Source organism: Pelodiscus sinensis, chromosome 1 (assembly GCF_052426305.1).
Source record: "Pelodiscus sinensis isolate ZL-2025 chromosome 1, ASM5242630v1, whole genome shotgun sequence".
In the NCBI taxonomy this organism is placed as follows: Eukaryota; Metazoa; Chordata; order Testudines; family Trionychidae; genus Pelodiscus; species Pelodiscus sinensis.
Window position 1 is genome coordinate 14,393,390 of NC_143052.1, and position 24,586 is coordinate 14,417,975.

Sequence of the window (24,586 nt, forward strand, 5' to 3'; positions counted from 1 at the left end):
AGAACAGTTTAGAAAGCCAACTACGTATTCCAGGAAAACCATAACATTAAAATAAAGCACAGATCACAACCAAAGAATAGCAAGACCGGTACTCTGTCTCTTAGATCTTCTATTCCTAAACACAATAAATGGAACAAGTTTTGGAAGGAGAGGTAAGTAGCTCTATTTTCTATCTGCAGAGTGAAAACATTTATGATTCTAACTATGCTGACACATTCCTGTGCATGCTTCTCTTTCCCCCTCTCGTTCTCACACAAAATGCATGAGAAACCGCATTTATCATGTTAAAGTCATCTGCATCTGCCTATTAATCCCTCCCCCCAGAAGTAACAGCATCATATCTGGTTTAAAGAAAACAAAAATAAGAACTTCAGTCAGACGAGTTGTCAAAGAAATATTTTCCCCACACGCGTGCACGCACGCACACACACACACACACACACACAATCAAGTCCTGAATTAATAGGAAGCTTAGAAACCATTACTGTGCAATTTACTCCTAGTTAAAAGAAAGTGCTTTATGCCACTAGAAGACTAGGAATACCCCCTTTCCAACCGTGATACATCACCTCAGATTTCATGCTTCAGAATAATGACTTCAACATTAGAGAAAAGCCATTTTAGTTCTATTTAAAGGATTGTAAAACTTTGTTGTAACTTCCCTAGTAGGGATGTGAAAGGTTAATGAGTGATGCTTACCACTTCCAGTTAACCAGTAGGGGCTAGAGTAGTTAGCCACACACTGCTCCAGCCCCCCACTTTAACTTTAAACATGATGTTTGACCAGTTGACCAATTAAATTGAATTTTACATCCCCATTCTCTACCCCAGGGATTCCTGTACAATTGGACTTAGGATAGTATGGCAGGAAATCAAAATGATAATTCCAATAGAGAACAAAAATACAACTCTAACTTAAATTAATAAGAAAGATAATTTAAATTAATAACTATTGAATTCATGACTGCATAGTACACAGGTTTTATTTGTGCTTGTTTAGAAGGACCTCATGGCACATTAAGCAGCGGAGACAATGACTTGCACAACTCATTTGCTGCATAACTTGTTAGCGACATGGGCATCCCAAACTCATGCTCGTAATGCCTTTATACCACACCATTCCGTTATGTATTCTCTGTTTTATGAAGTCATGATATCACCATTTCACAAACTATCTTTAAGTAGATAAATTCTCAAAGGTGCAGTAAAACCTCATTGTTTCCCAGTTGATTACATTGCAAAGTCACATTGAAAAGCTGATTTCCAATTTTCTTGGACACAGAACACAATTAGGGATCTTAAACTGCGAGTAACTGACTAATTGAATAGGATGCCTCCACCCACCTCTTAAGTGTATCATCAGCCCTACACTTCAAAAGCGAAAGCACCGCATAGAGCCCAGGGTCAGTTGAGGACTCCCCCACTGACCCTGGACTCCATATGGCACTGCCACTCTGAAACGCTGCAGGGAATCCAGCATCAGGCTCCACACAGCGTCTCAAAGAGGCAGCGACGCACAGAGCCCAGGGTCAGCGGGGGAGTCACAAGCTGGCCCCGAGATGCACGCAGCATTTCAAAGAGGCAGCACCACGTGGAGCCTGAGGTCTGGCCCCAAACTCCACGCAGTGCTGCCGCTTTCAAGTATCCCCTCGTCTCCCCCACCCTTGCTGCCTCTGACAGAGGTGGGGGGAGGAGGAACGACTAGTTCTTCACATCCCTAAACACAATGCTATAAATTATTCTTACATTGCCCAAAAGCTAAGATCAAAACTATAAAAAAAGATAGAAGCCTTTTCTCCCAAACAACTTAAAACCTAAGTTTTAGGTGAGCTAACAAGTAAGGCTAAAGAAAAAGCAGGGAAGGAATGAAGTAGAATGAAGTAAGATTACACTATAACCCAGTTAATCACAAACATATCTTGAGGATCCTGTTAAACGAATGTTTAAATAAAGAGAACTCTTTCACTTCCACAAAAGGGAGTGCTTGAATAAGGACAGCATGATGGCGCTGCTAAAAGCAACACACAGAGTAGGTGAAGAAGAGGATGCACTTCATGCTTAGAATAGCAATGTGTGTTGTGTTAGAATATAACTTCAACTGACAAACTGCACCTATGTGCCAAAAGGGGAAAAAACTAGAGAATGTCCCCAAATCTTCCCATGGCTCTGGGATAAGACCCATAAGAGAGCTACAGCACTCTACTAAAATGTAGGAATGATCTTGTTTTCGCTTCCTAACAGAAGCAGTTTCTCCCCCCTGTTGATAATTAGGGAGAGAAATGCAGTGACACAAAACTCTTTGTGGTCTGGCAGTTTTGCTGGGGCCACAATCCGTAGAGCCCTGCAAATCTGTCGATATCCGCTTTATATCCACAGGTATCCACTTCCAAGGATGTGGGTGCAAATATCTGCAAAAATGATCTGCAGATTGTGGATCAGATATGGATACAAATTTTGTTTCTAAAACCCTGATAATTTGCAGATATCTGCTTCATATCCACAGATATCTGCTGATCATTAGACAATTTTTCTATTAAACAGCCTTCTGTTCTTGTCCGTCTCTCGGTCATGGGATGTTCAACTTTCACACACAGATGCATATACATATACAAACATATGAATGTGCATTGTATTTGTATTGCAAGGGTTGGAAGGGCTTCTGGAAAGTTCGATTTGATTGGGATCGTGCCAACGTTTGCTTACCTTGAAAGATGGATAAAAATTGAATATTCAGACAAGACCAGCCATCATACGCATCCCTCACTTTTCATATACAAGAGACAAAGAAGGATACTTCTATAACTTGTTGTTTCTTCACAAACTTTTTTGAAAGGAATCGGAGCTTTTGGAGGAACATAGAACTGCTGAGAGCAAGCCTTTATTGCCAATCAAGACTTTTTGCAATCAAGGAACAGTAACATTGAAGAATTCCAGCCATTTGAACAAGAAATCTACGTGGTCATCCATCAAATTAACACTTTCATGCAGATAGAGGACGGCAAAGCTCAACAATCGAAAAGCAGATGAAATCCAGCCGATTGAGGTGGAAGAATCAAACTTTAACATGCCGGACTAAGATTTCAAAAGCAGATCTCAAATGAATCTCAAACAGAGACAACTGTTCAACTACATTATATCCTACATTCAGCGTGAGCTATCAGCCACAGATCAAAATCCAGCACCAACACCTCTCTGGTTATTCATCACTGGAGGCGCTGGCAAGACATTTCTACTCAAGCTGCTGATTGAGCTGATTCGTCATCTTTACCAACCAACAGAGCCTGCTGGGACCTTCGTCAAAGTAGCCCCCACTGGAGTAGTTGCACTATTGGTCAAGGGCCAAACACTGCACTCAATGCTCAAGTTCCACATTCAAAAAGACCGCCACATGCCCTATGACACCCTTGTCTGCAGATTACCTGCAACTTATGTAACGTCAATGGCATAATGTGAGATTCGTTATCACTGACAAAGTTTCTATGATACCATATGAGTGGTTGGTGTACGCTGATCATCGATTAAGAGAACTTGATCAATCACCTTAATTACTTGAGCCTTGCCTTAAACACAACTGGTTTTAATTACAAATATAAATACCTAGTGCAAAAAAAAAAAAAAACATGTGCAAGAAAAATCTCTCTCAAAATATATAAGTACATCAAAATGAACCTTGGCATTCTTATTACTTGAAACACTAGATTTAAGACCAAAGACAAAAAATTAAAAAATATATATATATATATAAAAAAAACTTAAAAAAAAAAATCTTTCTAAAAGCACACCAAAAAAGACTGAAAATAATAAAAAAAGTGCACCAAAAAGTCAAAAATAAAGTTAAGCTAGCAATTTGGGAGAAAGATTAGATGACTAACAGCAACTAGCTTGAATCATACTTAGCCATCCAATCTCTCTCAAATTGCTAGCTTAAAACTTTATTTTTGACTTTTTGGTGAGCTTTTAGAAAGACTGTCTTTTTTAAAAGTTTTTTTTTTATAGATTTTTTTTTATTTTTGCAAATGCAATTGTATCTATATGGGGCTCTACCGATGCAAGTGTAAAAAAGTACACAAAACAACCTTAGAATAGCTATGTCATTCCCATTTTCTTCAGTAAGCCTGTGCTTCACTGTTCCAGGTGGCAAGAAGCCATGCCATGGAGTGAGAACAATGATAGCTGCTGTATATGGATACCATTGTTGAAGCTAGATGCTAGGTGTTGCACATTCGCACATGCTTTGGTACCCATAAAAAAATTATTCTGCCCTTTGATGGAAAAGATTAGAGGGAACATTGGTCACTTGCACTGATCTCCTTTGGCAATCAATAACTCACATTATTTCCCCCCTTCCTCTTGTTAGCAAGGATATAGTGTAAAAAGTCAAGAATTTGAAGTATTAAAGTGGCCTTGGCAATCTAAACAAGTTTATCTGAACATCCTGTTTGCCAAGAATATAAAACAGTGAAGAAACTCGCCTGAGTCAGATGCAGACATTATTCATGATGAACAATGTAATGAATAGTTTAGGAAAACTTATACACCCATTGCAGAACCAGACACCAGTTTTACTGGCTGCTATTTATCCCCCTTCACCAAACAACCAAAAAATAGTGTTGCACATTGACACTTGCTTCTAAAGAAACAAGACAAAATTACCGGGGGCTTCATGTCAGTCCTACTGATTTCTCCCCTGAAAAGCAAGTTAACAAGCCAATCCAGTCATCAGTCTCCTTTTACTGTTGAATGATTACAGAGTAATAGTTTAAAGTGTTTTTTCTCATCTCTAAATCATCTGACACTGATATAGTTTTTCTAAAAACCTGCATTTGATACAGATGTGATTTTTCAGGACATTTAATCTTAATACAAATAAAAATGATTACCTACAGCTAGTCAAGAACAGCTTGCAGGAATTCTGAAAATTTTAAAGACTGATTCACTATTAGAGATGTGGAAGTTAACCAGTAGGCACCACTCTGACGGAGTGCTGTTTACCAGTTATGGTTAAAACAGCCCCATGCCTGATGCAGACAGAGGGTTACTCTAGCCTGGAGTGGGCCCACTGCAGGCATAACATTTAACTGGTTAACTGACTAAGCGGGATTGTACATCCTTATTCACTACTGACACAAAAGAAAATTTAAGTGCACCTTCATAATTCTACTATATGCAAATATTTAAAAATCCAACAGACGCTACTCAAAGAAACATTCTCAACTTTAAATTAGTGAATGCAATGGGGGTGGTAAGAAATTAGCACTAATATCTGTCAACGCTACATGATTATGGAATACACATCTATTAAAGTAAAATACATCACCTTCCATGTAACAATGAAGAAAGTTTAAAGACAGAAGTGCAGGGTAGTAATGTTCTGAAACCAGTTGTTATATGAAGAAAGTTATCTAATATTGGATTTTATGGATCACTATGATCAGCTCTTAACCAACTTTCAAGGAACAGAAAGAATAACCTCCATTTTGCTTAGGCAGCTGTCATTACTCAACATCAAAAATGCTTCCATTGATGTAATTACAATTAGCTGTTCTTTGAAAACAGCCTTTTATGAAATGTACTGCCAGAAGGCAACACATAAGAGAGCCAAGAAACCCTTTTTCAACCTATGGCTCCACAGAAATCTGTCAGAAATACTTACGTCAGTTTCTTAAATGTGAGGAAATCCCAACAAGTTTTCTCCTGATATTTCCTTCCAACATTTAGCCTGGAAAAATTTAATGCTCATGGCATATTGTCTAGGTTTTTTTTTTTTCCCATCAATCATCATCATCCAGCATTACAGCTACCCAAAAAATACACCTGTTGGTTGTGCCCTCATTTAAAGAGAGGAAGATGAACATGCTACTAAAGAAAAAAAGCTTAAAGGAATACAAACAAATAACTATAAATTTACACATTTTCTAAATGCAGTATTATATCACAGCCACTCTGTTTCCAATTTTAAATAAAGCAAGCATTCCCAGGACTTGGGCTGATTTTGACTATCAGGCAGCAAACTGATCAGCAAGATCTTAGTTCTCAGTGATTAAAAACTACTAAAGCCTCTGATAAAATATTTTCCCTGACCACAATATACATGGGTGTCAGTGGAACATGTTATATTACAGTATTCAAGCTAACAGCAGGAGTCTCACCCATTCTCCTGGTTATTCGATTTGGCCCCAATCCTGATTAAACTGGGAAAATTGAGGTTCCATTGCATACATTTTTTCCATAAAAATAAAAATGTAGAAGTGTCAAAACACTGTTGCCAAAAAGTGCTTTCTTTATTCTTTTTATCATACAATTATAAAATAAAACCAACTGGAATAAAAATATTCTACTTAGTTCAAAGTATACTATATAGAGCAGTATTAACAAGTCATTTTCTGTAGGAAGTTTTAGTATGTACTGACTTCACTAATGCTTTTTATGTAGCCTGTTGTAAACTTAAGCAAACATCTAGATGAGTTGCTGTACCCAGTGGAAGACTTTTATATACCCTCGGGGGTAGATGTACACCTGGTTGAAAATAGGGATGTAAAGGTCTAACCAGTAAACCAGTGTAAACTTAAACAACAAATAGTATGGTAGCACTTCATAGACTAACAAAACATGTAGATGGTATCATGAGCTTTCTGGGCACAGCCCACTTCCTCAGATGACTTCTCCAGCCAGGCCCACCATGGGCTGCTTAAGGATAACCAGTTAAACATAGCATTTACCCAGTTAACTTTTTAAATAGGAATTTACATCCCTGGTTGAGAGCCACTGATCTAGAGGTCCAATCCAATGTACCGCTGATTTCAGCGGTACAGATCAAACCTATTCCACTACCATGTAAAGAGACAGGTAAGTACGACTGGGGTGAAATGAATGGGGTACCAAAGAATGTCTTTAAAGTTTGTACTGTTTAGTTAGTTCTACAAAAGTTGATGCCAAGACTTGCATTTATACTAGAAGATCTACCAGATGTTGCTTGGGTCCTTAACTCAAATAAGTTTTGTTTGTTTTTTCCATTTAAGTCATCGTTCTGTTGTGGGACTAGAGTGAGGAGTTCAGTATGCACACTGATTCAAGTCAGAAACTCAAAAAAGAGATTCTAAAAAACACAACATTTTTGCTTTTGAGTTTTTCAAGAAGGTTAGAAATTTTATTTCATAAAGCTTATTAGGTTACAAAAAAAACAGAAGACCAAAAAAGGGGGCTATGAATCGGTATTTGAGTCCTTGGGATAAAAAGTATTTTTTCTGAAGAATGGCACTCACTTTAAAAGGGGACCACCAAAGTGGGGGAGGAGTGTACCACCTTTTCTACTTTAGAATTTACATAAAGGCATGAAACATCTCTTACAAAAAAAGTCTAATCTCTACTGGTTTTTGTACATTACAATTTCCAGTCTTCTCTAATCTCCCCCACCCCCGCACTAAAAGACTCTGGCCATGTTTTCATTTCAGAACTGATGGAAGCCATAAGGTGAAATCCTGACCACACTGAAGTCCATGGGAATTTTAACCAGTATTCACCCATAATGTACACCAGTCTCCAACATTTTTATACCCAACATCACTTCCTAAATGTCAAGGCAAGCCAGGATCTACCCCATCCCTTTCCCAAGACCCCACCCCTTTCTTGAGGCCCCACCCTTTCCAAGGACTACCTGTTGCTAATGAAAACTCACCATAAGTTACATAATTACACCTGAGCCATTTTGCTAGTGCTGCAGCTGGGGAGAACAGTTTAATTTAAATTGTGAAACAGATTAAGCATTTTAACTCTCATGTTAGTTTATCAAACTTCATTTTAAATAAAGTAAAATATTATGTCCAACACAAAAGGTCTCAATATTTCCTTTATTTATGGCAGGCATGGGGAATCTTTTTTGTGTCAGGGGCCATCGATCCACAGAAAAATCAGTTGGGGACCAAAGTGAGAAGCAAAAAAAAAAAAAAAAAAAAAATCTACCTGAAACCCCTAACCCTCACTGATTTGGCCCCCAACTGAGACACCTCACTCTCTTGGCACTCCAATCCCCAAGGGGGGATGGGAAGGGACAGGAAGGACTGAGGTTCAGGGCTTGCCATAGGACAGATTTACTTTTCTGGGGTTCCAGAGTTAGAGGATTTTATGGACCCCTTTAGGCTCTGGGGTGGGAACAAAAAAGAGGGGCTCAAAGTACAGGACAGGATTACCATCTAGTGGTATAGGGATGCAGGCTCTGGGTGGGAGGTAGGGTTCAGGATGGGGTGAGGAGGGCAGTGTCTGGAAGAGAGTTTGGCAGCAGGAGAGTGTGTGTGGAAAAGGTACGAGAGGGAGTTTGGGAGCGGCAGAGGACTGGGGAAATAACACAGAGAAGGTGAGAGGGTGAGAATGCAGCCTAATAGCTAGTTGGGGAAGGAAGCAAAGAAGTGGTGTGTAAAGGAAAGAGCAGTTTCTGCAAAGTAAAATTGTATTCCACCTCAACTTCCATCTGCTCCAGCCTCACTGCCCTCAGCGCCATGATCCCCCCCAGCCTGATACCCTGCATCACCCCATGTTCCTCATGTTCCCGCTGCCCCCTCATCCTCCTTTGACCCCACTCCTGTCCCACTCCTGTCCCCACATCCCTGTGCCCCAAAGCACACTCACCAGCAGGGAAGAAGCACTGGGACTTGCAGCCTCCCAGGAATAGTACTGGGGAAAGGCGGGGGAGGGACAAAGTCTCTTCCCTGCCCAGCCCTTTGCTTGCAGGCAGCAGCTCCAGGACTCTGGCTGAGGCAGGCAGAGACCAGGGCTGCGGAGGGCTGCCCAGGGCTGACTCCAGCCCAGCCAGGCGCAGTGGGGCGCTGAGAAAGGGGCTCTCCGACCCCACACACAGCTTGCGGGGAACAGCATGGTGTAGCCCCCATCATGCCATGTGTGCTGGCCACCCAGCCCTTGCTCTGCCGAGAAGGCCAAGCCCCAGACCTACCCCCTCCTGCCCAGAGCAGGAGACAAAAGCCAGGGATGCACACGCACCTCTTCCCTCCCCCACCAGCCAGCAAGTTAGTGAAGAACCCAGCTGGAATGCGTCCAACTGGGCGGGCGGCTGTCCCTCTTTTCTCTAGCCTATCTGGCTACGGCGTTCAGCCCACCGAGATTGATCCAGCTCAGCTGGAGCATGGCACAAACAGAGGCACCCAGGGCCGGATTCAGGGGGGGGCTACCTGGGCAGCTGCCATCAGGCACCATGCACCCGGGGCCAGGGACCATGCAGCATCCCTTAGAGCAGCAATCAGACACCGCGTGCCTGACTGCAGCTGTAAGGTACGCAGTGCGCCGGGGCCATGCATGCGCCGTGCACCTGCTACCCAGGGTGTAGGAGTGGCTTGAGCCAGCTCTGCAGCCACCTTGCCAGCTGGCCAAGGTGATAGACTCGTAGGGGCGCTGCAATCAACCAGTCGGTGACCACTGACATACACAAACATCCAATTTTTATCAACATTAAGCCCCTTGAAATACACAATTAAAACAGTGTTAAAACCTAAATCTAGATGTGGGAGCCTCATCCAGCATGAATTGGTGGGAATTCTTTTATGTTTTAATTTCCCCTGTTTTCAGGCTCATGGCTGGCTAGAGAACTAATGAGTACACAAGAGATAAACCATGCAAATGAAAACTGTTAAACCTCTTTCCTGTATATTTTTGTAACACCTATTTGACACTTGGGAAAAGTTCTCTAGTAGAGACTCAGGACCCTCCACACCTTCAATTAAAAGGCAGATAAAGACTCTGTCAACCTACACCAGTCATCCAAGCTTTGTCAAGCAAAAAGACTGAGACTAAAAAGATATTAAGCTAAGAATGTCAGGAGACAGAACATACAAGAAACCAGCTAGTACTGATGGTTATGTTAAGCAGCGAGCAGTCATGAATAATTTGTTTTAAATTTTGAAATAACTATTGAATTGTACACATAGCTATCAAGTAATATTATTACCATTACTCATGTCCTCCTTCCTCACTTTCCTCATAGGCTTTTTCTACATTAGTTATAACCCTTATTCTACAAGCCAGCCTAGACAAATTCCTGTGCCCTGGTAGACAATGGGATTCTCCCAGATGGATCATCTTTCAAGATCAGGGCCTAAATTACTCCAGGTTGAACCTCCTTGGTCCCAAGTATCAGAGGGGTAGCTGTATTAGTCTGAATCTGCAAAAACAATGAGAAGTCCTGTGGCACCTAATAGACTATCAGATTTATTGGAGCATAAGCTTTTGTGGGCAAATACCCACTTCGTCAGATGCATTAAATCTGTCAGTCTATAAGGTGCCACAGGACTTCTCATTGTTTCTCCTTGGTCCAGCACCACTGGAACTTGACTGGTCCCGAATGAGAGAATTTGCTGGACCAGGGGAGGTCTCCTGCCACCGGCTCCCAAGACTGCCCCAGCCAGCACCCTGCCTTGCCTTCCTTCTCACCCTCACCAAACCTGGCTGAGCTGCTTCCCCAGCTGCTGCCAGCTTCCTGGGCAGCAAAGGCTCCTACTCCTGCTTCAGAGCTTGACTCCAGTCCCACACTCCTGGGGTTGTCATGATTCTCCAGCCCCATGCTAAGGGAACTAGTGTGGGACTCTGTCCCTGACCCCACGTTCCAAGAAGCTGCCGGAGGACTTCGGTCCCGCACTACCATGGGGCTCCAACCTCAATCCCAAGCTCCCAGAGGCTGCCACGGGCTCCAACCCAAGGCCAATCTGTGCTGCCAGGGGACTTCAGCAATCGCAAGAGCACAAGGTCCTACAGGAGGCTGCTGCGGGGCTCTGACCTTGGTCTCATGCTGCCCCCAGCTAGGCCGCCAACCCTGCTGTGCCCTGGGTGGCTGGCCCTCCTGATCTTAGGCTCCTGAGCTCTCTGATCTAGGAGCATTCGTGGTCCTGCCAGATTATGGATGTTGCTGAACCAGAGAGTACTTGTTTTTGGAGGTACAACCTGTACCCGCTGATAACAGATGCCAGCCACTGATGCAGGAGAATACAGTTCACCTCCAAGCATAGCAAAGCACAGACTATTTGGTCTAATTTCAGAAGCCAGCATTTGCTTAATATGAATAGTCTCTTCCAGCAAAATACACGAGTTGTACAATTTTTAATCACAGTTTTACAGTAAGTGGACCAGTCACATGCAAAAATTTACATCAAAATTTAAGCATGTGAGCAAAATAGTTCAAGTCCTTGCAACACCCAAGTCCAACTACTGCATGCTAATTGTGCAACAGTGGCTATGCAGAAATCTGAGAAATGTAGTTTGCATTACTGTTCGCAAATGTGTTGTTTGGTAAAGAACAGCTGTAATGCTGAACTCTGAAAATAGAAAAGGTACAATAGCTATTCTTAAGTCATGAGTGTATTGCCAGGTCAAGCTAAGATACCTGAATGTTGAAAACAGTGAACAGAGACTCAATGATTCCTCACCTCACTCTTTCAAAAAATATATTTCACAAAAGACTCCAATCCACATTCCCCACTAAGTCTGGATTTTGTGTGTGCGCAAAAATGTAAACATACATCATGCAACTGTAAATACTGTTTTAACTGATCCTATTTTTAAAAATATAATATCCTAAAATTCATTTGTGGATGAATGGCAATCTTAATGGGAATCCAGGCATCAAATCTCATTTTAGTGTACATTTGTAGACAAAAAATAAAGGCACACAATTTCTCATACTCTATAAATTAGAGTTAGACCCTCAATACACTTTTAAATTATATATAACAACAATTGACAGAGTTAGAGGAAAAATTTACATTAGAAGATTAAAATAGAAATATTTATAGTTGCAATAAAACAGCCAATCAACGCAGATTCAAAGCAGAAATGTAAGCTATTAATACAATATCATGGTAACATAGGTACTGCAAGTTGTTTCCTCAATCTTGCAATTCCTGGCTTGTTTCATAACTTTAATGTTATTCACAACAGCATTTTAATACTCACAGTTTTAAGCAATTCTGTAAAATCTGCATAGTGTGTCAGAGGAACCATATTAACAACTAACAAGACTAGATCAATTCAAACAGACAATGGAGAAAAGTAATATATTTTTGTCCCTAAACATAGTCTTTCTTCAATTTTCTGCTGAGAAAGATATTAACAAGATCATTACCTGCTTACACACCACTAAGTTAACTACACAATTCCATCTGTCACTATTTGTTAGCAAGATCAAATTCTTCACTGAATGAAACATACCTTTGTTGATATTTTTAGTTCAAGAAATAATAGGATGCAGCTGCCCACTGCCACTACAGAGAAGACATCATACCTTACTTAACTACTGCAAGGTACGTGGATTCATTAGCTGCACAGAATAAACAGCAATAATAAATACTGCTCACTAAAGTGTGAATTTTTCTTTTGCTAAAAAGGTCAATATACACAAAGGGAAATACATGCAAAAGCCTTCATGTTTAAATACATTTTATTGGATTTTGATTTATACACTGAAGAAATTTTATCTTTTCATAGTAATCTAATCAATACCACCTACACAAGTGAAACTTTTTTTACTCTATTAATTTAAAATAGCAAAGGGAGGATAATACAGAGATTTTACCTTTTACAACATTTACATTTGGAAAACTGATTTTAAGAGCAAGCATACAAACCCACAATGCTCTAAGCTTCCTTTTTAGGAAGTGTACCTGTTGCTTAGAGTATTTTTTTTTACCAGTAGTACTAGTAGTTTTACTCAGACAAAGCACTGTTTTAAAACATATTACTAACATTTTAACTTGTATCAAAATACAATTTACATTGGCCTAGTAGACTAGGACAGGCAGCATTTTAAAACAGGCTGGCTAGATATAGTTAATTCTAGGATTATATTGCATCTACAAGTCACTGCACTTCTCTCACACACAATTTATCTGTAAAATGACCTGGTAAAAACATCTGTGTGCCATAGTTACCTCTACAGAAATTCAACTTGCTAAACAAAGGGTAGCAAAGCAATAGTAGACAAGGCCTCTGTATGCAATAATTCTCACTTTAACGACATCTGTACGAGGGATGTAAAATCCCATTTAATTGGTAAATCGGTTAAACATCCAATATTGATTTAACAATAGCCAGTGATAAAGAATCTGCCACAACCCATGATAAATTATTCCAAGGGTTCATTATCCTCACTGTTAAAATGTTGCACATTATTTACAATGTTAAGCTGTCCAGCTTAACTTCCACCCCTTAGATCTTATCTTTGTCTGCTAAATTGAGCAGACTATTATAAAACAGATATTCGTAATAACACACAGAAAGCTGTTGGGGAACATTTTAACTTACCTGGGCACTCAATAACAGATCTAAAAGGGACTGTGCTCTTACAAAGCAATTTCAAAAATCAGCTGGAGAGAGAACTTGCCTTCATTTGCAAATTTGACACTTTAATCAAGGTTTGAGTAAAAACATTAACTCGATGGGCCATTATATTCAACACCCAAAAGACATCAAAAGCTAAATACCAGACACTTTTACAGCTCACTTTATTAGCCTCATTTAGCATGGACACTAATTGACAGGATTTTTTTCCCCTTCTCTTTCCCTTCCCATCCCCTCTTTTTCCGCTATGTATTTGTACCTCTGGACCGCTTGCTCCATTCATCTGAAGAAGTGGGTTGTGCCCACAAAAGCTCATGATACTATCTACATTTTTTGTTAGTCTTTAAGGTGCTATGTATTCACCAACCAAGGGTGAGAGGCATGCATGGAATGCAAGCCCTTTCCCCTCACTCCCTTAGCATTTGGGGAACAGGATGAAAAGCTAGCTGCATCCTAGAGTGCACGGCTGCTGTTCCCACCTCTCCCTCCCAAAATGGTGCCCATGGCTGTGGGCGCTATGCTTATCTCCTGGGTAACTTCCCAAGCACTCAGCTTACAGGGAACACAGTTCCCTTGGAAAAGCTGAAATGCGCTGAAGTAAAATAGGGAGTAGATTTATGGTGTCACCTTTATGATCTGTGGCCATCATCTTCCAAAATAAGAGACACGTATTATGTAATATAAAATAAGAAATGACATGCAGTTGTAACTAGATTTCTAGATACAGTACTAGATTTATCTTACTACAGCTTTTTGTATTGTACACTAGATTCTAAACCTAACTAAACTATGGATGTAAAATCTCATTTCATCTGTTAACCTGTTTAACATTATGTTTAACCTGTAAACCTCTTACACAGGCAGGGGCTGCTCCTGCTCCAGTTGGGCTGGAGCACTCCGCAGCGCAGCAGGCTACTCCAGCCAGGCCAAGTCTGCTGTACCACAGTGCAGATGGGGTGTTCCGGGGCCGGAGCAGCCCTCTGCTCATATCACTCAGGAGATTGCTTCAGCCCTGCAAAGCCACTGGTTAACTGATAACCAGTAAGCATCACCTGGTAAGGGTGATGCTTACCAATGAAGCAGTTAACCACTGACATCCCTAAACTAAACTAGCCATAAGGATTAGCTAAAGTAAACTTTTTTTCTAGAAACATCCCACATAGCAAACAGCTTGGGAATTTACTCGTCAAATCATAGTTATACTAAAAGGCATGAGAGTGTCTTCAAGAATGATGCATTCTTGAGTGAATCATTTAAGTTACTAACCAGATGATCCATTCAGCCGTATCCATACCTTAATCCAAGTCATTCCCCCCTCCTCACCCCATAAGGAAAACTGCTTATGATGTTTCATTCTTGCAACTAGGCCCTCCATAATATTGACACCTTTCCCTTTTTTACCCACGGAACAAATTTCTTTAAAATATTGCCAGATAGGGTCTCTTTTACATCCAGAAGCCATGACAGTTTTTTCTGTGGCAAAAGTGTGGGGAATATAGGAAGTTCTGTGTGTGTGCGCGCGCGCACACGCATGCACGTTTGTGTGCTACGGTTGCCAGGTGTCCGGTTTTGAACCCGACAGTCCAGTATTTGAGCTTTCTGTTCAGGAAACAATTTGAGAAAATATAAATGTCCGTTATTTTCTAAATAAGATGTAATGTAGATTGTGATGTAATGTCAAGTGTGTCCGGTATTTTTGTTGAAACCATCTGGCAAACCTATTGTATGCACATTTTTGTGAGCGCGTGCTCTAAAAAAGTCTTCCCTTTTTCTTTCCAGTGCACTCCACTGTTCCATTCTATGCTGCCTCCATCTTTTCCTATATATTGTTTCTGTCTTTCATACAATGTCTAAACTAACTCCTATTCCATACTTGGCCACAGTCAACCACTACATAAGCACAGAACAAAAACAATCCTATCCAACCTGTCTTTTTGCACGTTACTTTTTAGTCTGCTGAGAAACAGAAATTGAAAGCCCAGATCTTTCAAGAAGTAAAAGCTAGTAGTTAGGGTGGACAGACTAGAGCAACTAATTCATTTTATGAGACTGTAAGTGTATGTGTAACATGTTTGTGATGAGATTTAATTGTAACTATTATTTTTAATTGAGAAATGTAATATTTTATTGATGGTTTTTAAAAAACAAAAGCAATCAGTTTTTAAATCCCATTTTATCTTCCTTGTAGAAAACACAAATGAATTTTTTAAATGCTTTTTTATACTAGTGATTTGTGAGATTAGCAATTGTATGGGCAAACAAGTCAGCAATGGGGATCCTACAGTATAGTAGTACCCTTTCCTTCGTAGGCAAAAAAAATTATATACAACATACCAGGAAAACAAATTCATCTTTGTAAAATATACATATGGATCTCCCAGGCTACTATCTACTCACTTCAAAAATTTTGGCCAGCATAGTGGGCAAAGGCATGCCAATATCCTTGAAAAACAACACCTATTAAGTCTGGCCAAGAGTCAGCAAGCTGGATGGTTTCACAAAGAAGTTTTTAAACTGAAACAGAACCAGTTGTGCAATCCTGCTAAGATTATCTGCATTACTGTGTAATGCAGTATCCCCAGTATCTTCTATCTGTGTTACAAATCGAAGAGTTTGTATCCAATAAGAAAACATGTTAAGAACTGTGGTGTGCCACAGAGTAAAGCAGCTTTTTGATTAACCACAAATCAATCTTTAAAATTAGTAAATTGATATGCCTGAATTAGAATATATAGGCAGTAAGAAACAACCATTTAAAAGCTGTTTCATGTTTAGTATTATTCACAACTCTATTCCACTGGTGGGTGGTGGCTGCTCCATCTTTCCAGTACAATGCTGTATATTGCTTAATCAACAGCACAGTCAAAAGGATAAGAACATCATGACAGATATTAGAAAGCTTTCTATTTGCTTAACGCTGTGGTTCTCAACTGGTGGGCCATGGTGACTTTTTAAGTGGTCCACAGGAACATTGTCCAAAGTACAGCATGAGCAGGCGCTGCCGTTAGGCTGTTTTATGCCATGTTCACAAGCACGCGGCGTGTCATCTATAGCGTCACCTAGGACGCAACCACGTTGTGTTGCTAGAAATTCCGTCTCTGGCTCGGAGCATCAGTGTAGCTGCCGCCATCGTGCTGAGCCATTGCTGTGTCATTCGTCCTGTGCTACATGTGCTGTTTTACAGATGCGGTGTAGTTTGTTTACAATGACAACGACAGGAAGAAATGTCAAGCGCAAGTATTTGGAGGACTACATCAAATTCGGCTTCACTTGTCAAGAAAAAGGCGGCATGGATTTGCCAAAATGTGTTATTTGTTTCAAAGTCTTGGGGAATGACACAATGAAGCCGGCTAAGCTGAAACTCCATTTCGAAAAGTGTCACCCCAACTTGTTGGAAAAGGATGAAGATTATTTTGAGCAGCGGTTATCAGGTCTGAAACGGCAGCGCCTCGCCTCAACAAGTGCATTCTACAAGAAGATAAGCAATGCAGTGCATGCTTCCTGCATCGTTGCATACTAAGTTGTGCAGACCAAGAAGCCTCATACCACTGTAGAGCAACTTGTGCTCCCCCTGAGAAAAAGAGATGGTGCAGTTTGTTCTTGGTGAAGAAGCAGCAAGGAAGCTCAATGATATATTGATCTCTAACGACACAGTATCGAGATGAATAAATATGAGAACACAGAACATCAGTGAACAAGTTGTGGATGAAATAAAGAAGTCTCCATCGTTTGCCATACAATTTGATGAATTGACCGACGTTGCATTGTGCTCTCAGCTATTGGTGTTCGCACGATACATGGTTGAGGGAGACTTCGAAGACGAGTTTCTTTTTTGTAAGACTCTTGATACCACCACAAAGGCTCAGGATGTGATGGAAATAGTTAACACTTTCTTTGAAGACCATGGTCTGGATTGGGTAAATCTTGTGGGTGTCACCACTGATGGTGTCATGCTGGGCTCATGATCAGGCTTTCAAACACTGGTGATATAGCACGCTCCAATGTAACCAGAGTTCATTGTTTCATTCATAGGGAAGCTTTGGCGTCAAAAACATTGCCTGATCAACTGAACGCTGTTTTCAAAGGGTTGGTGAAAGTGATGAATCACATCAAATCATCGGCTCTGAACACCAGGCTGTTCAAAAGATTTTGCTGAACATGGATTCCGACTTTGATGTGTTGCTGTTCTACACTTCTGTACGCTGGTTGTCAGCAGGGAACGTGCTCAACAGCATTTTTCAATTGAGAGCAGTTGGATTTATTTCTCCAGGCTCAAGGGAAAGAGGAATTCCAAAAAGTGATTCCTAAAAAACCTGTGGGTCCCCTAAACAATCGAGATATAAAAGGAGCAATCAAGGACGATAAAGCCATTGCAGAGAAACTAAATGATTTCTTTGCTTCAGCCTTCATGGATGAGGACGTTAGGGAGATTCCCAAATCTGTACCGTCCTTTGTGGGTGATGAATCTGAGGAACTGTCCCGGATTGAAGTATCATTAGAGGAGGTTTTGGATCAAATAGAATAACTTAATGTTAACAAATCTCCAGGACCAGATAGCATTCATCCAAGGGTGCTAAAAGAACTCAAATGGAAAAATGTTGAACTATTATCTGTGGTTTGTAAACTATCCTTTAAATCGGCTTCCATACCTAATGACTGGAAGGTAGCCAACGTGACACCAATATTTAAAAAGAGCTCTAGAGGTGATCCTGGCAATTACAGACCGGTAAGTCTAACTTCAATACCGGGCACATTAGTCGAAACAATAGTAAAGAATAAAATTGTGAGGCACGTAGAAAAACATAATTTGTTGGACAAAAGTCAACATGGTTTCTGTAAAGGGAAATACTGTCTTACTAATCTATTAGAGTTCTTTGAAGGGGTTAACAAACATGCAGACAAGGAGGATCCAGTAGATACAGTATACTTAGATTTTCAGAAAGCCTTTGACAAGGTCCCTCACCAAAGGCTCTTGTGTAAATTACATGGCCATGGGGTAAGAGGGAAGGTCCTTTCTTGGATTGAGAACTGGTTAAAAGACAGGACATAAAGGGTAGGAATAAATGGTAAATTTTCAGAATTGAGAGGGGTAACTAGCAGTGTCCTCCAAGGGTCAGTCCTGGGACCAATCCTTTTCAACTTATTAATAAATGATCTGGAGAAAGGGGTAAGCAGTGAGGTGGTAAAGTTTGCAGATGATCCCAAACTGTTTAGGATAGTCAAGACAGAAGCACACTGTGAGGGACTCCAAAAAGATCTCACCAAACTGAGTGACTGGGCAACAAAATGGCAAATGAAATTTAATGTGGATAAGTGTAAAGTAATGCACATCGGGAAAAATAACCCCAACTATACGTACAGTATGATGGGGGCTAATTTGGCTATGACAAATCAGGAAAGAGATCTTGGAGTTATCGTGCATAGTTCTCTGAAAACTTCCACACAGTGTGCAGCGGCGGTCAAAAAGGCAAATAGGATGTTAGGAATTATTAAGAAAGGGATAGAAAATAAGACCCAGAATATCTTACCGCCCCTGTATAAAACTATGGTATGCCCACATCTTGAATACTGTGTACAGATGTGGTCTCCTCACCTCAAAAAAATATATTTTGGCCTTGGAAAGGGTTCACAGAAGAGCAACTAAAATGATTAGGGGTTTGGAACAGGTCCCATATGAAGAGAGGTTAAAGCGACTGGGACTTTTCAGTTTAGAAAAGAGGAGACTGAGGGGGGATATGATAGAGGTATATAAAATCTTGAGTGGTGTGGAGAGGGTGAATAAAGAAAAGTTATTTACTAGTTCCCATAATATAAAAACTAGAGGACACCAAATGAAATTAATGGGTAGGACTTTTAAAACTAATAAAAGAAAGTTCTTCTTCACACAGCGTGTAGTCAACCTGTGGAACTCCTTGCCAGAGGAGGCTGTGAGGGCTAGGACTATAAGAGTTTAAAGAGAAGCTAGATAACTTCATGGAGGTTAGGTCCATAAAAGGCTATTAACCAGGGGATAGAAATGATGTCCCTGGCCTCTGTTTGTCAGAGGCTGGAGAAGGATGGCAGGAAGCAAATCGCTTGATCATTGTCTTCGGTCCACCCTCTCTGGGGCACCTGGTGCTGGCCACTGTCAGCAGACAGGCTACTGGGCTAGATGGACCTTTGGTCTGACCCAGTACGGCCGTTATGTTCTTACGATGACACAGTCAAATTTAGAACTTGCATATCTTGTCGATATTTTTGGAATCTTGAACAAACTGAATCTTCAGCTGCAAGGGAAAGATGCAAGTTTGTTCTCTCACCAAAGCATCATTAAGGCTTTTCTTTACAAATTGGAACTTTGGATCGTAAGAGTCAAAGGCAATAATTTGGTTCAATTTCCATATGTGGATGCCATGCTCAGGGAAAAGGAAGCCATTCGGACGCAAATTCTCGATCATTTATGGAAGCTACAAGACGAATTCCAACGATACTTTCCAGAGGTGGACATGACAAAGGATAGATTATCTTTCATCAGGAATCCATTTATAACAGATATTAATAGTGTTCCAGAGGATTTGCAAGAGGAATTCTTGGATCTGAAAAATGATTTTGTGGCTCAAGACATGTACCAGCAGTCTACTACAGAGAAATTTTGGACCAGCGTGACCGGGAGTTACCCAAATCTGTCAGCACACGCAGTCAGATTTCTTTTGCCATTTGCATCACCTTATATGTGTCAAGACTGGATTTTCGTGTTTGTTGCACGTTAAGTCCAAACAGAGGAATCCGATTACAGTGGAAAGCAATATTCATTGTGCATTATCAAGTATCACTCCAAACATTGAAAAGCTTGTCAGTAAGAAGAGAATCTAAAAATCTGTTAGTAAGAAATAAATTTCAAACCAAAATGTTCATTGTCCGCTCTTTGGTATCATCTCTCAAAAAGGATGTGGTCCATGAAAATTTTTTGATTGGCCTGGTGGTCCATGGACTGAAATGAGTTGAGAACCACTGGCTTAATGCATCTGAAGCTGCCCAACTCTTCATGCATAGGCAGAACTGTTCTCTTATGAATGGATTTGAAAATAATTTACATCACTAAGGGTATATCTAGACTACAGGCTTTTGTCAACTGAGGCTCTCTCGACAGATACTGTCAACAAAGCCTCTGTCGAAAAAGAGCATCTAGACTACAGCCAGTTCTGTCGACAAAGCAAGCCACTTTTTCAACAGAGTCTAGACACTCTCTTTTGAAAAAGCACAGTGCGGATGCAATAGCGCCTTTTTTTGACATAACTATCGAAAAAAGACGTTATTCCTCAAAGAATGAGGTTTACCGCCATCAACAAAACTGCCGCGTTCTGTTGACTTACTGTCGACAGAACTCAGCAGTAGTGTCAGGGCCGGCCCGAGCCATTCGTGCGCCTGGGTTTTTTCTTGCTGGAAAAAAAATATCGGACTACTATGATCAAAAAAGCCTTCATTTGACTCACTTCCTCAGAGGCAGGAATCAAAATTGTCCTATGGATTGATAAGTGGGTTTAGCCATCTATCCAGAACCAAAATGCTCATTTTCTATTGGTTGCCAAGCTGCAAAGAGATTTTATTATCTGGAAGGGTAAAATCAAGGCACAACAGGAATCTCCATCCCTAGAGGTTTTTTAATTTCCAGCTTGACAAAACCCTAGCTGGGATGATTTAATTGGGATTGGTTCTGCTTTGGGCAGGGGGCTGGACTCGATGACCTCCTGAGGTCTCTTCCAGCCCTAGGATTATATGGTTCTAATAGAGTAAAGTATTTCCTCAAATATTTAAAGAAAAAAACCCAGTGCAAATAGAAAGCGATAAATTGAAATATAGTCTATGTGGAATCACCTCATCCACTCAAACAGAATTCACACAGTAACATCCTATATTCTGGGGCTCTTTTTACTTAAGTGGACAAGGTCTTGTCTGTGGAGGCAGTTTCCCTTTAGCAATTCATCATTGTGACAAACTGTTATCACTGTTTTGCAGACACAAAATGCAGCCTCTAACTGGCTGTCTGAAAGTTTGCTTTAAACTAGTAAGGATACTTATTACTTAATACTTCACACTTTCAAACACAGCACTGAAATTAAGTTATCATACAACAGTAGACAAATGCAATATAATCCAGTTGTGAGGTGTCTAGTACTGACCTCAGTGAAGATTATCCACTAGTATTAAAGTACCCTATAATTTATGATGTGTCAAAAATTGAGTAAAAGTGACAATACTATACATTTTCCTATCTCTTAGCTGACAGAAATTTCTCTTTCAAGAGCTCAGTCAAGGCCTTTTCTCAAAGATGAGAAAGTTTCCATAACTTTGTAATTCTGACCTAAACACCAATTTCTTCATTTTAGACTAGACACCTACCTCTAACATGCTGCTACTGCTATAACCACTATGTTTCTTCTAATGCTGGTTGCTATCTCTGAAGTGCAGAGAAGCCAACCAGCTGACCCAGCATGTATAGACAGTATCTAAAACAGAGCTGGGCAAGAGGCTGTCAGCAGGTCAGATCCGGCCCACTTAGCTCTTTCATCTGGCCCACCACAACTCCACCCCTTAACACATTGCCTGGGAGCCACCAAGGATGCGCAAGCCCTTTCAACACATGCTATTTAAAGGCTCCACCCCTTCCACCTGAGGCCCCACCCCATCGGGGAAGCCAGCAACCACTTCCAAAATGGATGAAGTGGACCCCATTCAAAAATTATTGCCCATCCCAATCTAAAAAGCGGAAATAGAAGTAAAAAGCTGCAAACTGAAGAAAGAGAAGAATAGACCAAAAGTCAAACTATACCAAGAACAAAACAGAAAAGAGGACAGTACTGATCCCTGAAAGAAAAAATATTTAAGTTTAAATATGTATTTTTATTGACCTTTTAAGTTTTTAACTATTTATGTTGTTTATTATGCCCATCACTGAACTTAACATGATTAACCCATATTTCTCCTGGAGACCTGAGACCCATCCCACATCAGTAGTACCCATTCAATTCCTCTGCTGTGTAACATTAGGAAGATGCAGTTCACAAGTCTTTCAAGTAAGATGTGTGTGACACTGTGCCCCATATTCACTATATTATGATAGGATATGCAAGATAGATAGATAGATAGGATTGTGGCATAATTATGATGAATTTTGTACAATATGATCATGTGCGGTGTCATTGGAAAAGTTAATATCCGCCAAATACGATTACCCTATTTGTGTGCATGCATCATTTTTGTATCTGAAGTTATCAAAACTACTCATTTACAAGCTGAACTTCTCTAGTCCGCAACACTGGTCCAGCAACATCCATGATCCTGTATGATTTTAGTCAGTCAAATGTGCCCTTATGGGTGTGGCCAACTTTCCCGTGGTCCCATAAAGTTGGTTTACAGCCACCAGTCCTGGCACTCAGTATTCTGCCCTGTTTAGCTCTAATTTACCCCTAAATGTCTTCTAAGAGCCCAGTAAGCAGTGGAAGTATTGGTAATGCTGCTAGGCAATACGGACCTTCCGTGGTTCAGGAAATTCTCCGGTTCGGCACCAGTCAGGTCCAGAGGGTGATGGATTAGAGAGGTTCAACCTGTATCTGGATTTCACTTCCCCCTTCAGATGGGAAACATATACTACAGCCTCAAAGCTCAGTGGTTAAGATAATAAACTTGTTTTAGGTTTATCTACATAAAGGTAGATTTTAAGTGATTGAAAGTGTAACTCTTCAAGCCTCTGACAGATGATCCTGACTAATTTGGCTGGTAAGCTATCAAGTGTGCACTTTAGCTATTGCTGTCTCTTTCTCCTTCCTCTACTCCCACCCACCCACCCCAATGCCATGCTTCTCCTGCTCTCTGCCTTGGAGCTGCTCCCTGGAACCGTCCTGCTTGCTGTACTGGGATAGGAAACAGAGGAGGGAGGCACTGGTGTCAGTGTGTCCTCTTCCCCCAACTTCTGTACCCCATCTCCACACAGAGATGGGAGACATGACAGGGGTCAGGATGGAGGAAACTTGCTGGCAGCTGCTCCTATGTCCAAACATGCTCAGCATACATAAAGGGACTATGCAGATCGCTGTCACTCTCACAAACACACTTTGTTTTTCACACTTGTCTCCATACTCAACACATACTTACATTGTTGTTGCTAATTTTGTTTCTTTTGTAGTATGTTATGGTAGGTTTTTGAATGGTCTGTGCATTTCATAATTTTTATTTATTTCTTATGCTCAAAGTTTAATTCTTTGAATAGTGAGTTCTAAAATGCCTACCTTGTTGTAGCTGGAGTAATTATCCCTATCCTAATTTTTAAAAATATATCTAGGTTTTTGGTTTTTACTGGTGGTGCACATTTGCACATTACCTCAATACTGGTGCACATAAAATTCATTCTCTCTATTTTTTCCCACTATGTGTAGAATACTGGCCAGAAGACTCATAGAATGGACTTGATCTCCGAGAGGCTCCTGCAACCAAATTTGGACACTGACCATGAACAGTCCAGAGGAGCTAAAGCAGACTCCCACCTGGCTCGGCCCTGAACCTCTCCTGGAATTGGCTGGCACATTCCTGCAGCCCCTGGGAGAGGTCTGTAGATAGCCAATAGCAGACATGGGGGCAGTACCTACAGACGGGGGTAATGCTGTGCAGACCCACTTGCTCCTCCCCCAGGAGCCACTCCTGGATATGCTGGCCACTTCTGGGAGACGTGCAGTCAGGGAGGGCTGAGCCTGCCTTAGTCCCATTGTGCCACTACCCAGAAACTACCTGAAGTAAGCAGTGCCCAGACAGAGCCTGCATCCTGATCCCTTATCCCAGCCCTGAACCCCCTTCCTGCACCCCAACTCTCTGCTCCAGCCCTGAGCCCTTCCTGCACCCACACTTCCTACCTGAACCTACGTCCTGAACCCCCTCTTGTACCTGAACCCCCTGCCCCAGGCTCAGCCGAGAGCCTCACACTCACTGCCCCCTCGGCCCAAGACGAGGATCTGCATCCCACACTCCCGTCCCAATCCAGTGAAAATGGGGATGGGGGAGGGAGGGAGAGAGGATGGAGTGAGCAGAATGCGGTCTTGGAGAAGCAGTAAGGTAAGAGGCGGGGCAAGTGATCTTGTGCTTAAAAATGTTGGAGACCAGGGTCAGAGACTATGATTAAGTCATCCCTTAACATTCTCTTTGTTAAATTAATAAATTGAGCTACTTGAGTGTCACTATATGATATGTTTTCTAATCCTTTAATCATTCTTTGGGGCTCTATCAA

At 41.1% G+C, this 24,586-nt stretch overlaps 1 protein-coding gene across 9 annotated transcripts in view; it reads right to left on the reverse strand.

The window, feature by feature from the left end:
• The window catches only part of USP6NL (USP6 N-terminal like), a 240,383-nt gene that overhangs the window by 193,797 nt on the left and 22,000 nt on the right, over positions 1–24,586 (reverse strand). The window lies entirely within an intron of this gene.